The sequence below is a fragment of the Phoca vitulina genome, unplaced genomic scaffold (assembly GCF_004348235.1).
Source record: "Phoca vitulina isolate PV1807 unplaced genomic scaffold, GSC_HSeal_1.0 scaffold23, whole genome shotgun sequence".
Taxonomy (NCBI): Eukaryota; Metazoa; Chordata; class Mammalia; order Carnivora; family Phocidae; genus Phoca; species Phoca vitulina.
Genome location: NW_022589726.1, coordinates 15,269,539 through 15,282,165, shown reverse-complemented (window position 1 = coordinate 15,282,165; position 12,627 = coordinate 15,269,539). Strand labels below are relative to the sequence as shown.

The following is a 12,627-nucleotide window of genomic DNA, read 5'->3' as shown; positions in this document are numbered from 1 at the left end:
CAAAGGAGAATATCTCCCTTAGAACTAATAAGATTTTGGCCAAATGAAAAAAAGAAATCAGTCAGCGCCCAACCCCCAGAATAGCAGACAGCTCTCATGACCAGGAAGAACAATCAGGCCAGTACCCAGCCCACTCCCGGTAGTGTGTAAATGGATCTCCTAAGAGACTCTGTGCTTCATTTGTAAGAATTAAGGGACATTGCTCCTTGAGCTTGAAGCAGTAAAGCCCTTGCCACATGGCCAAATAAGGCTGTTTTTCTCAGTCCCAATTGAAGAGCTACTTACTCTGTGGACCTGTGACATGGTTTTAACACAAAAAGGCTGACAATGCACAAAGTGTTGAAATAAGTATTACAGATTTCAACACTGCTGCAGGTGCCCTGGCCAATCCTAACACTCAGACTTCTGAGGCTAACCCCGAAAGACAAGACACATTAACCATCCAGCCACTTTGGCAGTATCGGCAGCTCTTTGGTTCATTCTTCCCATACAGTATACCAAAGTTCCAAAAACAGAGAGGTTCCTACATTTGGGAGGGGGGAGGGAAGAGGTGGGGAGAGCTTTCAAATGTTTATCTTTATGAAACAGGAAATGCCAATTTTACTGTATAGTAAATAAATCATACCACTATGTTTTAGCTCCATAATTGTGAATATTATAAAGGCTATTTCTCAACTCTACTCATCTCTGGATTCACGAACCATACTCTCATATAGTGGTTCCTAACCAGGGATGATTTTGCCTCTGGAGACATTTAGTAATGTTGAAAGGTATATGCCACTGGCATCTAGTAAGTAGAAGCTAGAGATGTTTCTAATGATCCTGCAATACACAAGAGAGCCCACCACAACGAAGACTCATCTGGCTCAAGATAGCATTCGTGCCAAGGGTGAAAAATCTTGCTATAATAAAAAGCTGCCCCATTCCCCAGTTCCTATCCCTACACCCTGAGGGAGTTAAAAGATGTTCTGAATTTTATATCTAAAAATCCCTTCCTGGATAAGCTGTCTTCCTCCACCAATATAGAGTTCAAAATGCCAACCCATGTCTTCTCCAGCCCATTCTGACAGCCTTGGTAACAATCTGCCCTTGGAACTCTGACAGCCTACAGCATGTACGGACTGAGGCTCATTCTCTCAAAATGTGCTTTCTTTAACCCCCTTTCATAGTCAGGGCAATGAGGTAGGAGAATGATGAAAAAAGACTACATAATCTAAGAGCGGCTACTCAAAGACAACTGCCATGTCTAGGCTGCTCAGAACACAAAGATGATTGTTCTCCATTCTGACTTCTTCCAAACTGTGTAGGTTCTACAGCATCAGTTGGATATTCTGTTGTACCATTATATGTCCAGCACCTAATTTAGGGCTAAGTACATAAAAGAACCAAAGGAAATACCTAGACAAATGAATGAGTAAATCTATCTTTTCTGCCACTGCCAGCTTACTCATCCAATAAAAGTTGTGGTTTTTGCTCAGAGAACCCAAAAATTCAGCTTCATTCTTCACAGAGGTAACAATTTCTAGAGGGAAGAGAGGCCCCAAATCTTGACATATTTTAGACAGTTGTCCCCCTACAGAAAACAAGGCCTAGAAACAGGGAAGTACTGAGAATGTAAGGGGCAGTAAATTTGAGCTCTAAATTAGTAAAATGTTTTGCTTGATTTAACCGAATGCTTAAGGTACACGGTAGGTTTTAAAATATGTGTTGACTGAATAAAGGATATATGATGATCTAGATTAGGTTTTCTGCCACAGTTCTCACTAGTCACTTCACTGTCAGAGGAATGGAAATGCCTCTGAAATTACAGGACAGTAAAAGCCACATTCCAGAGGTTGTAACAAGGTTATTTCCCTCGTTCAGCCCTAATTGTTTCTCAGAATTTCAGTTCTAACAGTTAAGGACTCAACCCTTTCCTTCAAGAAGATATCCCACCTCCCCCTCCCCCCCGCAAAAAAAAACCCTGAGCTGAGCAAGCGGGTTAAGAATCCCATTTAGTGAGACAGGTCATGGAGAGTTCAACCCAAGTAGACCAAAAGTAGTGAGACCACCTTTCTCTTAAGAACCCTCATGTCTTAGTTTTTCATCAATTTTTGGTAAGGTTAGATTATCCTTTTAGTTTGTAAAATGCCCTCTTAATTATTCTCTGTAACTAGAAGGACAAAACACTAATTAACATATTAACACAATGCTACTTTTACTGCCAGTGACCCAGTCTAAGAACAATCTCCAGAGCTCATCAAAGATAGGTTTTCTATTGTGCAGAATTTCATAAATTTCAAAATGATACGGACCAACAAGCTGGTTAAAAAAAAAAAAAAAGTCCTTCTGGAGGCACCTGGCTAGCTCAGTAGAGCATGCAACTCTTGATCTCCGGCTCCTGAGTTCAAACCCCATGTTGGGTGCAGAGATTATTTTAATAAAGTCCTCTGACCCATATGCAACTATGCCGATAAAGTATTATTCTTGGGCTATGGGGAATATGAAGACATCCATATCTCAAGAAACAAATTAGGAAGACTATTTGCCCCAGGAAATACCTCCTGAGTTTTATACTTGACTCTATGTCCTAAGACATAAAAACTTTGGCATTATTGCCTTACTGTACACATCAGAAACAAGGTCAAACATCATACCAATTATTGGACTAACTTCTACACGATTTAACAATAAAAGAATATAATATAGCAAACCTCTTCAGAGGTAATCAGAAAGGTCAATGGCAGCAAGACACAGTCACCCTAACAAGCTTTGCTTCTCTCTTGGCAACACCTGATTCCAGAACCACAAGACTGCAAGATGAGCCTCTCAGGGCATTCTAGATTTCTGACTGGCTCTGAGGTCAACCCACCTAGTTCTCTCTATACCTCAAAATTATTTCCTTTATGAAGGAAACAAAAACAAAACACTCAATATTAAGAAATCCACTGCTCTGATAGAAAAATGCATCCATTTTACAAGAAGGACATGGAAAAGTTTGCTTCATTCAGCTTTCTGATTAATCATGTACCAAATGAATCAAAATCTACTTTCTCAAAATCAACTTCTATTTCCTTTAGAGTGGTCTTTTTCCTGCCTTCACTTTTCTTAACCCTCAACAGGGAAAATCAATTTACTATTCTGTCAGGTCCCAACTTAGTAAACAAAGGTTGAAGAAAGGGGAACTTAAAATCAGTGTCAAATCAACCCTATCAGAAAGCAACTCAAAAGAACCAACCAATCAAGCAGAGACAAGAAAAAGGACAATGACATTGGACTTGTTTTTATTACTTCCATAATATCAACCCCAACAGCTCCAGTGAAAACAGCAACAATGCTATCTTAACTGTGATGATGCTGCTGTCACATAATAATACATCCAACTATTCCTACCTGGACCTCTAATCTAGGAATCTACAATTCAGGTGGGATGTTTGCGACTGGAAAATACTGAAAAGATAAAAATGCCAGCCTTAAGCAAGCAGTTTTTAAGATAGTCCAAATGATCTCAACATGTCACTTCTCAAAATATAAAATCCTGTCGCCAACTCCTCTAACCAAACCCAGTGTCTAACAAAGTGCCTGGGGACATAGTACAAACAGTCTATCACTATATGCTATAGTAGAAATCTTCTGCAGTTATCAGGTGGGAGAAAGGGACAATCTGAACACATGACTCTGTGCAGAATAGAGGAAAAAAAGCTCACCACTCTCCAAGAAGGGTAACAAGAGAGAAGATGTCTTTTATGGATTGAAGAGTAAGTCACATGACAGCTAACTCTCATCAGCTGGTTCTGCAGAAGGTAAACCCTCCAGCACCCTACATCAACTAACAGGCTTCCCACAGGGACTATCCTTAGGCTAGAATCACCAGTGAGAAATAAGCCCATCACCTTCACTCTGCAAATCAGTTCCTACCCCAACACATAAATTCCATTCCCTCTTCTTCCACTTCTCAGAATCTACCCTTCTTCATCTCACAAGCTCACTTGACAAGGTGCTCTGCAATACAGAAAGTTATAAAGAGTATATTAAGCAGGACCCTAAAAAGTCACTCTCATGCCACAAAAGAGCCCAAGTCTTCCTGGCGGCTCTCTTTGCTCAGAGATTTTGCATCACTAGTATTCAAAGTACAGCGGGGCTGGTGGATGACTGAGTTTGCTTCTCTATGACCTCTAGCTCAAGGAAAAAAAAAAAAAATCCAGACGGGGAGGCAGAGATGCTCTGGAGTGGGAGGAGGGGGTTGGTAGATGGGGATTCAGTGAGTCAACTGCAGTGACTACACTTCCAGTTGACAAATGAAGTTTACAAAAAAAAAAAAAAAAAGTCGAACGAAAGGACTCCCAAGACCACATGGTTGGCAGGATCCAAGCTTGCCCAGAAGGCCTCAGAAAATGAAACCAAATCTGATTAAAATGGACATTTCAAAACAACAAGAGACGCAGCAGCAAACGCACAGCTGCCATTTCCCGGCCACTTCCTGCAGGAGGCTTGGGGGAGGGGCTGTTTGTGTACAGATGGAGGTGGAAGCTACCCCCCCCATCGCCCCCCGAAGGATGCAAATCTCGCACTCCAATAAATCCTACAAAGGATGTCTGCTATTGGCATTGCCTTTCCTCTGAAAACTGGGAACATTAGGAAAGAAAGGGATGATACCGGATCATCTTTTCCGCCACGGAAATGGGGATCCCCTTAGTGAGGGATCCCCTGCAAGGGGATCCCTCTTTATTCTTCCCTTCAGCCCCTAAAAGCCCAGTCCCCCAGAGGAGTCAGCATCAGCCCTATCAACCCCCTCCCTGGAGTGGGAGACTCCCGAGCCCCTCGAGGGCCCCGAGCTATGCACAGCACCGCTCCAGCAAGGCCCTCTCCTGCTCGCCACGCTCAAGAGAACGTGCACCCCTCACCGAGGGAGACACCGAGACCCCTGGAAACCCTTTCTACCCTCTACTCGCCACTGCCAAATCGCCCCAATCCCCACAAACGGAGTGTTTAAACCGCCCAGGGAACCCCCTCACCCACCCTTCGCACTCGGGCAGTCCCCACCCCCACCCGAGGAGGTGGAGCCCCTCCCGGGGATTCCATCCGAGTCCCCCACAGGAGTCATCACCAGCCAGGCGGCTTCTCCGCCTCCTCGTCGTCGTCGTCGTCGCCGCCGCCGCCACCGCCGTCGTCGCCGGGAGCCTCCACAGCTCCTCCCGCCCCCGCCGCCCCAGCCCGGGTCTTCAGCAGACCCTCCAGCCCCCTTCTCCTCCCAGCCCCTTGGGCAGGGAGACCCCCGTCCCAGGCTGGGTCCTAACAGGATATAAGCTCGAGTCAGCTTCTCGCCCAAAGCGAGGCTCCTGGCAGCACCGGAGCCTCTGTTCCCTGAGGGAAGCCTCGGATGAAAGCGGGGCTCCCTCCCCTCAGGCCCCCAGCCACAGACCCAACAGACCTGAGGCGGCGGCGTCCAGCCCGGCTCGGGGCTTGTCTCTCCCCGGGGGACGGGTGGTTCACATGGCCGCGCTCCGGGCGCCAGGAGGGGAGGGGAACCGCGGGGGAGGGGGTCTGGGGTCCGGGAGGGGGGAGGGGGACGCGGCTCAACCGCGGGGCCCGAGCGGAGCCAACATGGCCGGCGGGGGAGGAGTGAGCCGAAGCCGGAGGGGGCGGGGAAGCTGCGGCCGAGAGAGAGCCGCCCTCCTCAGCCTCCACCACCGGGTCCTAGCGCCGGGCATCTTCGCTCGCCCGACCCGGATCTGGGTCCTAGCGCCGCGGTGTCCCCTAGCCTACCCGACAGCTCCCTCTGCCTAGTCTCATTGTGGGCGGTAGTCCTGTTTCACACTGAGCAAACTGAAAGGCGTGCCATGATCCCAAAGGTTACCCTAAAAGCCTAGACCAAAATTTTAGGACCAAGGCATGTGCCATTCCCCTAACAGGGGTGGGGGTAGAGGTGGAGGTGAAAATTTCAAGGGCAGTTATTTCCCAGGCTGGGTAGTTGGAAAGTGGAAGTGTAGAAGCGGAAAGGTTAGTCAGGAAAGTTCAGTCCCGAAAAGGGGTGGGGAAAGGCAAGGGCCTGCAGCATCTGCTGCCCACTCACCTCTGTCCCGTGGGGGTAAGCCTCGTCCTGCTGGATCACCACTTTCCCAGCGACATCTGCAGGATTCTGGGGGTTGGGAAGATTCCTGTGCATAGGAAAAGGAAGCTCGGCTCTGGAACCGGACAAGGAAGACCTGAGTCTAGCCTACACCTGGTCAGAGTGGCAGGGGATTAGCCGGAAAACTGACACAGCAAATAAGATGTCCCAAATGTCCACCTATTCTATAACCCCAATACTTTTTTTGATAGGGCTAAATGACTGTGTGAAATCTGAGAACAGGAAAGAAAAAACTAGCAGAGGACTAGAGTTTGGCTCTCATCTAAAATGTCTATTGTGGGGCCCCACGATGGAAAACAGTGTCTATATATATAATGTTAGAATTTAGAAAATTTCTGGCTCAACCTGCTCTGGTTTGGCAGATGAAGAAATTAAGGCCCAGAGAGGTTAACAGACTCGTTCAAGGTCAAACAGTGGACAAAATGTGACTAGAAACCAGGTCTGTAACTCAACAGACTTTGCAGGCTTCAAGATAATTCCTATTCAATGCGATGCAGTTCTACAAACAATTGCAAAACTCAGGCTGAATATTCTGGAAGAGGAACAGAGTGCGGATAATGAAACTGGCAGGTTGAAGGGTCAACAAACACCTTTCCCTTTGGGGGTCTGGAGAGGAAGAAAATCTGAAAACTGGATGGGGACAGGGCAAGGCAGGGCCAAATACATCAGTCTGGATTGGATTTCCTTACTCCACAGAGGAGTGGGCTCTTCCTCAATTTGGCGAACAGACTCTACTCCCCGCTACAAATGGTTCAGGGAAGCTAATAAAGAAGCGAGCTTCAGCAAAGCCTTAAAGTGTGTGGGCCAGAAGGAAGAGGCTAAGAGGGTTAGAAGGGTTTCTCTCCCGTTCCTGAGAAAAGTAGATTACCAGGGGAAGGAGTAGACAGGTATTAATCAAAACCCTTCTCTCCTCCCTAAGTAACAGATCTATAGGTCACCATTGAGAAAAAAATAAAGACCCTAACAGCCTACTGACCTTAAGTTTCTGAGTTAAGTGGGGGCCACACTCAGGGGATAGGGGTCCTTCCTTCTGGAGAAAGCAGGGATCGAGCAAACTTCAGCTAAGGAATTCCCCACCTTCTCCAAAATAAAAAATAATAAAGGCAGATGAAGAGAGCTCGGGGATTGAAAGTGGCTTCCTAAAGGGCCAGGGAAGAGAGCTAGTATCTCTTTTTTCTCTTCCCTTTTCCAGGGCAGATGAGGGATAATCTTCCTCCCTCCCGCCCCCAATCGTAGAGCTGGCCAGTCAGAGACGGGAGGCAGGGGAGGAGCCTGCGCCCGTCAGACGGGTGTAGCCACGCCCCTTCCCCCACCACCACACACCCACACACACCCACCCGCTGGCTCCACTACGCTCCGGAAGAGCCGGTTACTCCTGTGCCCCACTGACTGCCCCCACCCCTTCCGAGCCCAAGGCCTAGTCTCCAGGGCAACCTCTAGGACTATCCCAGCCAGGAGCGGTAGGGAAGAGGGGTGTTGGATAGGAGGGCCACCTGGGCCACCTGGGATTAGAAATGAAAGTGGGGCAGGATCCGTTCTTCCCATCTGGTGCAGAAAGACTTCAATTACCTTTCTCCCTGAAGGAGACCCCCTCCTCATCCCATCTAACCAGAGATCTTCCTTGTTCTTTGAGCAAGGATGAGGGTAGGGTGTCAATATGCCCAACAGCTGGGTATTTACTTCTAGTCAGAAGCCACCCCAGGCAGCAGCTGTGCTTCTCCCCCCATCCAGACGACAGAGGGCAGACTGACCCCATATGTCCCCAAACATTCCTCAGTCCCATCAGATGTGGCCAATCACCCACCCCATCGCCCTTTAGGAAGCTACTAAAGGGGAAGAAGGGGCAAATGGTCATCTTTTCAGCCACTTGTGAGAAGGATATCTAGGGAATACTCTGAACCTCAAGCCAGGCCAGTGGGCGGATAATGAAGAAAATGAGAAGGGAGAAATTAGCACCTGCTCCCCCTTTCTCACCCTCCCTGTGTTTCTGCTGCACCATCCTGACTCTGGGGTCAGCTGCCACAGTGCCTGGCTCCACTCTGAAGCCAGATGGCTGGGGCTGGGAGGGGGAAGAAAGAGAAAGGGAGAAAGAAGGGGATTCGTTTGCATCCCTTTACCTCCCACTCTCCCTCCCTCTCCCCCTCCAGATACTCCTGGAATTCAACCCCAACACCACAGCCGACCACCCCTCTCCTCCACCCAGCTCTCTTCCAGGCCATGGAACATGACTCAGAGTCTGAAACAAATCCAGACACCCTGTCCCCTCATTCTGGAGTGGAGGATCGAGAGGGGGGAAGGATGAAAGCACCAGAAGAAAAGGGGCACTTTTCTAGGGGCACAGCTGGACTTGGAGGGAGGGGGAATTCCCCAGTAGAGGTGAGGTCATTATTAAAGATTTTCCCTGCCCTCCCTGGCTGAATGGTTTATAGTGTTAATAGGGTCTAGAAGGGAGATATCCCTCAACCCCCTAACCATTCGAACTTGCTCCCTTCCCTCTCCAGGTTCCTGCAAAATAGTCTCCTCCCCCTCCATATTTTGGGGAGGCTAGATTCTCCTATAACACATCAAAAGGACCATAAAACCTCATCCTCTTCTCTCCAAGTTGGTATGTGCCCCCTCACATTCACCCACAGACCGGTTTCAAACTCCCCAATGAGCTTCTCCATGGTAGTCTTAGATGCGGGCGGAGAAAGCCCTCAGGAGTGGGGACTCCCTTTGCATTTGAGCAGAGAAGGTTAAGATTCCCTCTCTTCTCCCAGCACCCTAACACCTTTAGAGGCTGAGTTCCAGCCCCTCACCCACTATCTCCCAACAGACCCTTAAGCCCAGAATCACAAGATTCTGGGTGTGCCCCCCTCCCCCTCCATTCCCTGACTCTGGAGTAGGAGTGTTCCTAAGCTGGACCGGCCCACCCCAGGTCCGAGAAGAGGGACTTTCCCACCAGGGCTGCTCGGCGGGTGCTGAGGTCCGACCCCCAAACTCCAGGAGAGGTGGGGTGGCGTGAGAGCTACAGAGAAGCCTTAGATGGGGCTTAGTTGAACTTGAAGGTCTAAGCAGAGCAAGGCCCGAAAGTGTCTATAGGCTATGCTAAACCTCCAACCCCCACTTACTACGGGGAAGGGAGAGGAGTTGGGGTGGCGGTTATTCCCCCTCCCATTGGAGGTTAGGATGGCGTGGGAAAGCTCTGGATCCAGAGGGGAGGAGGCGAAACCCAGACCGCGGGAGATTTTTCTGGCGAGGAAGGCGTGGGGGAGGGGGAGATCCTGGGTCTAGAATAGGAGGGGTACTCGGGAGAGGTTGGCGGAGAGGAGTGAGAAGCCTCCGGATTCCGGTCGCAGAGGACAGGGGAGAAATGGGCGACTAGATAGTGCGGGGGAGAGAGGAAGGGCAGCTCCCGCAGGGGGAGAGTCAGATCCTGAGTCTCGGGCAGCGGGGATCCCCGGGGCAGGGGACCACAGGAGCGGCCCTGCCCGGGGACTCTGGTCCGGGGCGGGGGTGCCGGGCCTCACCTGGAGCAGGGCCGGGCCGCGGGCGGCGGCAGCGGCGCAGGTGGCCCGAGCCGGGTGGCGGCGGCGCCTCCTCCCCCAGCCCTGGGCCGCCGGCGGAGTGTTGGAGGGGGTGGGGGGGTAGCACTTAAAGGGGCAGGAACTACTGGGGTAGGGACAAGTGCTTGGGTAAGGCAGTCGCGAAGAATCCGCTGGGGGAGGGGGAAGCGGGTGGCGTCTCCTAGGGGCCAGAACCAGGAAGGATCCCAGATGGAGGAAGAGATCCCAGGAAGACGACAAACTTCTCTGGTGAAGTGGGGGAGGGTGGTGGGTCCGAACTGGAGGACTTGGGAGAGAGCTCCGCCCGTGCTCTCGGGACTCCGGCAAAGATCTCCTCACAAAGAGAGTCCCAAGGACGCCAAGGAGTGGGGGTGCCGGAGGAAGGCCGCGGCTGCTGGGGGTAACGCACAGCGACCCTGCTAGGTGAACAGGTTCCCTGGTTTTCAGCTCCAAAGGCCCCATTCCATACAGCTGTGGAAAGGCACAGCCTCCTTCCCCCAGCACTACTCAAGTTTAAAAGCCTCTGGAATCAGGAAGCCACGAGGGCGAAGACCTCCTAGGCCTTTCAACCTCAATCCTGCCTCTCACTCAGTGTTAGTGACTGGAGCTTGGGGGGCCGCCAGTAGCAACCTTAGTGGGACTGCTGTGGGACCGTGAGAATCGGCTTTATTTCAGTTTTCCCCCAACCACCACCAGCCTTGCAGCAACCTCTGGGGCAACAGGAAGCAGCTGCTCAGTGCAGCCCCCACCTGGTGGTGGGTCGCGGTGGGGGAGGAGAGAAGACAGGGACTTAAAAGGCCTGGGAGAAAATAAGGGGAGGAGAGGCACCTTAAAAATCCTCCAACGCAACAAAAAGTGGGTTTTACTTTTTGGGGGGAGGCTAGCAGTGAATACTGTAAAATATTACTTGAATCTCAGCAGCTTAAACGGGGAGGAGCAAGGGGTTGGGGCGAGGGGTGGGACGGTGAGGTGGGGGGGGAAGCCCCCACCTAAGGTGCAGAGTCTCAGGCTCTTCCTGGGAACCGGAGCTTGTCAGTGCTCTTGATCCCTTGGTCCGCAGACTCACCCCCTGAGCCCTGTGCCCCTATAGACCCGTTTTCCCTTCTTCACCCCCCAAAAGAGCAAAGGTTAGGCCCCACCCCTGCTGAGTCAGCCAGGGAGGGAGGTAGGCATCCTTCAGGCCTTCCCCGGGGGCCGGTCCTCATACTTACCCATGTCCAGCTGGCAGGGCTCCAAAGCTGGGACCACCCAGCTCCTCACTGTCCTTGGTTCCCCCTTCACGTGAAGGCTGGTGTTAGATCCTCCTAAACTGTGAGCTGGGAACTAGCACGAATCAAAAAGCCAATGTATGCTTCCTGCGAACCACAGCCTGAACTGCTGTAGGGTGATGTCCCTGTGTGACAGACTGGGGTGGGGAGGGAGGAGGGAAGGGCGGGGCTTTCTCTGGGTGGAGAGGGAGGAGGAGGTGAGGACAGGGCAGAACCAGGAGAAATATGGAGGAAGGTTAGATCTGTGTTGACACTCCAGAGGCGTGGTGGAAGAGAGTGGTAAAGGGGGAAGGAAATAAATAGTTGCATCTAGTGAGAGGAAGAAGATTCTCGATGAATGCTGAGACACGTAAACGTGTGGGGGAGGGGATGGAGGGATACAAACGACCTTAAGGATCAGTTACCAGGTCTGCATCTGGGTAACATGGGAAAACAAAGCAGAAAGAGCTGACCCCGTATCTTGGGGCCTTTCTGCACCAGCTTCTTACCCACTGGAGTCAGGACCTAGAGGAAATGCCCCCACCCCCATAACTCAGCATTTCCCCAAATCCAGGCTTTTCTGGGAGCAAAAGACCAGGCACAGTCGGCTCAGGGGCTCCACCTTCTGTCCAGATCATGACACAGGAGAGACTAGTGCCAAGGACGTCATAGGCAGATGGGAGGAAACTTACAGGCCCCTACTCCACCCCTGGCACCTCTCCCAAGGCCCCTCCCCAACCTCCAGCCCCCAGGGGCCTCTGAATTGGGATCTGTTTGTCCCCGCCCTGCTTCGACCCAACTTGAATGCCTCAGGGGTGGAGCCTACAGATGCAGGCTCCTCCTCAGGACAAAAGCCCCAGCTGGTTTGTAAACAGTCATTAGCTAAGAACCACATCCCAGCAAATGGCCTTTACGGATTTCAAAATGGTGAGATCAGAGTTCTTGCAGTCTCCAGTCCTACCACCAGAGGGCAGTAGGAGATGGGCCCTAGCTCAGGAAAGAACACTTAATAGGGCACCAAAACGGACTTTGCACTGTAATAGGCTCTTGTTTCACACTGAAATGGGTGTACTTTTGAGTACTCCTTCTAACCCTGCACTTTTAGTGGCTAAAATGAAGGGGAAATTCTCTAATTCCATCGTTTAGTTCAGAAGCGCAATCCCACAAACCCTGAAAATTGCTTCTCCTTGTAAGATTCAATCTCCCCAGCTTTCCTAAAGGATCTTAGCAGAGGTCAGGAAAGGCCTCATAGTTTTTTTACACCATGCACTACCTCAAGGAATCACAACTCTGGGCTTGCCCAAGATATAAATCAGCAGGCAGTAGTCAGCAACACTTTCTGAAAAAAGGTGGGGGAGATGGGCATGGAGAAAGCAAGCTAGCCCAGGGTAAGACAGAGGGGGCCCTTTTGACTAGATTTTTGCAGGTTATTAATCCTTCAGAAGCAGCATAATTTCCTAAAAATTGGGTTCATTCAATTCACTGATTGACCCTTGTTTTGCCTTAGGATAGCAGTTCTCTGTAGACCCATTTTTCCCCAATATGCTCTTCTAAAAATAGCCCTATTGCTTTTTAACCAAGCAGGAATAATATATAGAATATTCAAAATCAATCTGTCTCAACAAATAAAAAGACCAAAGCTGAGGCTCTACTATTGAGGTCCTATCATCCTCTACAGGGAACCCTTCATAAGACCCACAGCTGTCCATCAACATAGTGGCTTTTC

The 12,627-nt window shown here is 50.3% G+C and overlaps 1 protein-coding gene across 6 annotated transcripts in view; it reads right to left on the bottom strand.

The window, feature by feature from the left end:
• The window catches only part of BAZ2A (bromodomain adjacent to zinc finger domain 2A), a 34,197-nt gene extending 23,147 nt beyond the window's left edge, over window positions 1-11,050 (bottom strand). For 3 of the 6 annotated variants that reach the window (XM_032420508.1, XM_032420512.1, XM_032420513.1), the window contains exons 1-2: window positions 10,866-11,050; window positions 6,053-6,137 (exon numbers count right to left, since the gene is read on the bottom strand). The gene's annotated coding sequence lies outside the window, so the exon portion shown is untranslated. Of the gene's footprint in view, window positions 1-5,086; window positions 5,390-5,410; window positions 5,500-6,052; window positions 6,138-9,618; window positions 9,676-10,865 lie in introns of those variants that run through there. The other 3 variants (XM_032420509.1, XM_032420510.1, XM_032420511.1) reach the window with 3 other exon arrangements.
• Between the last annotated feature and the right edge of the window lie 1,577 nt (window positions 11,051-12,627).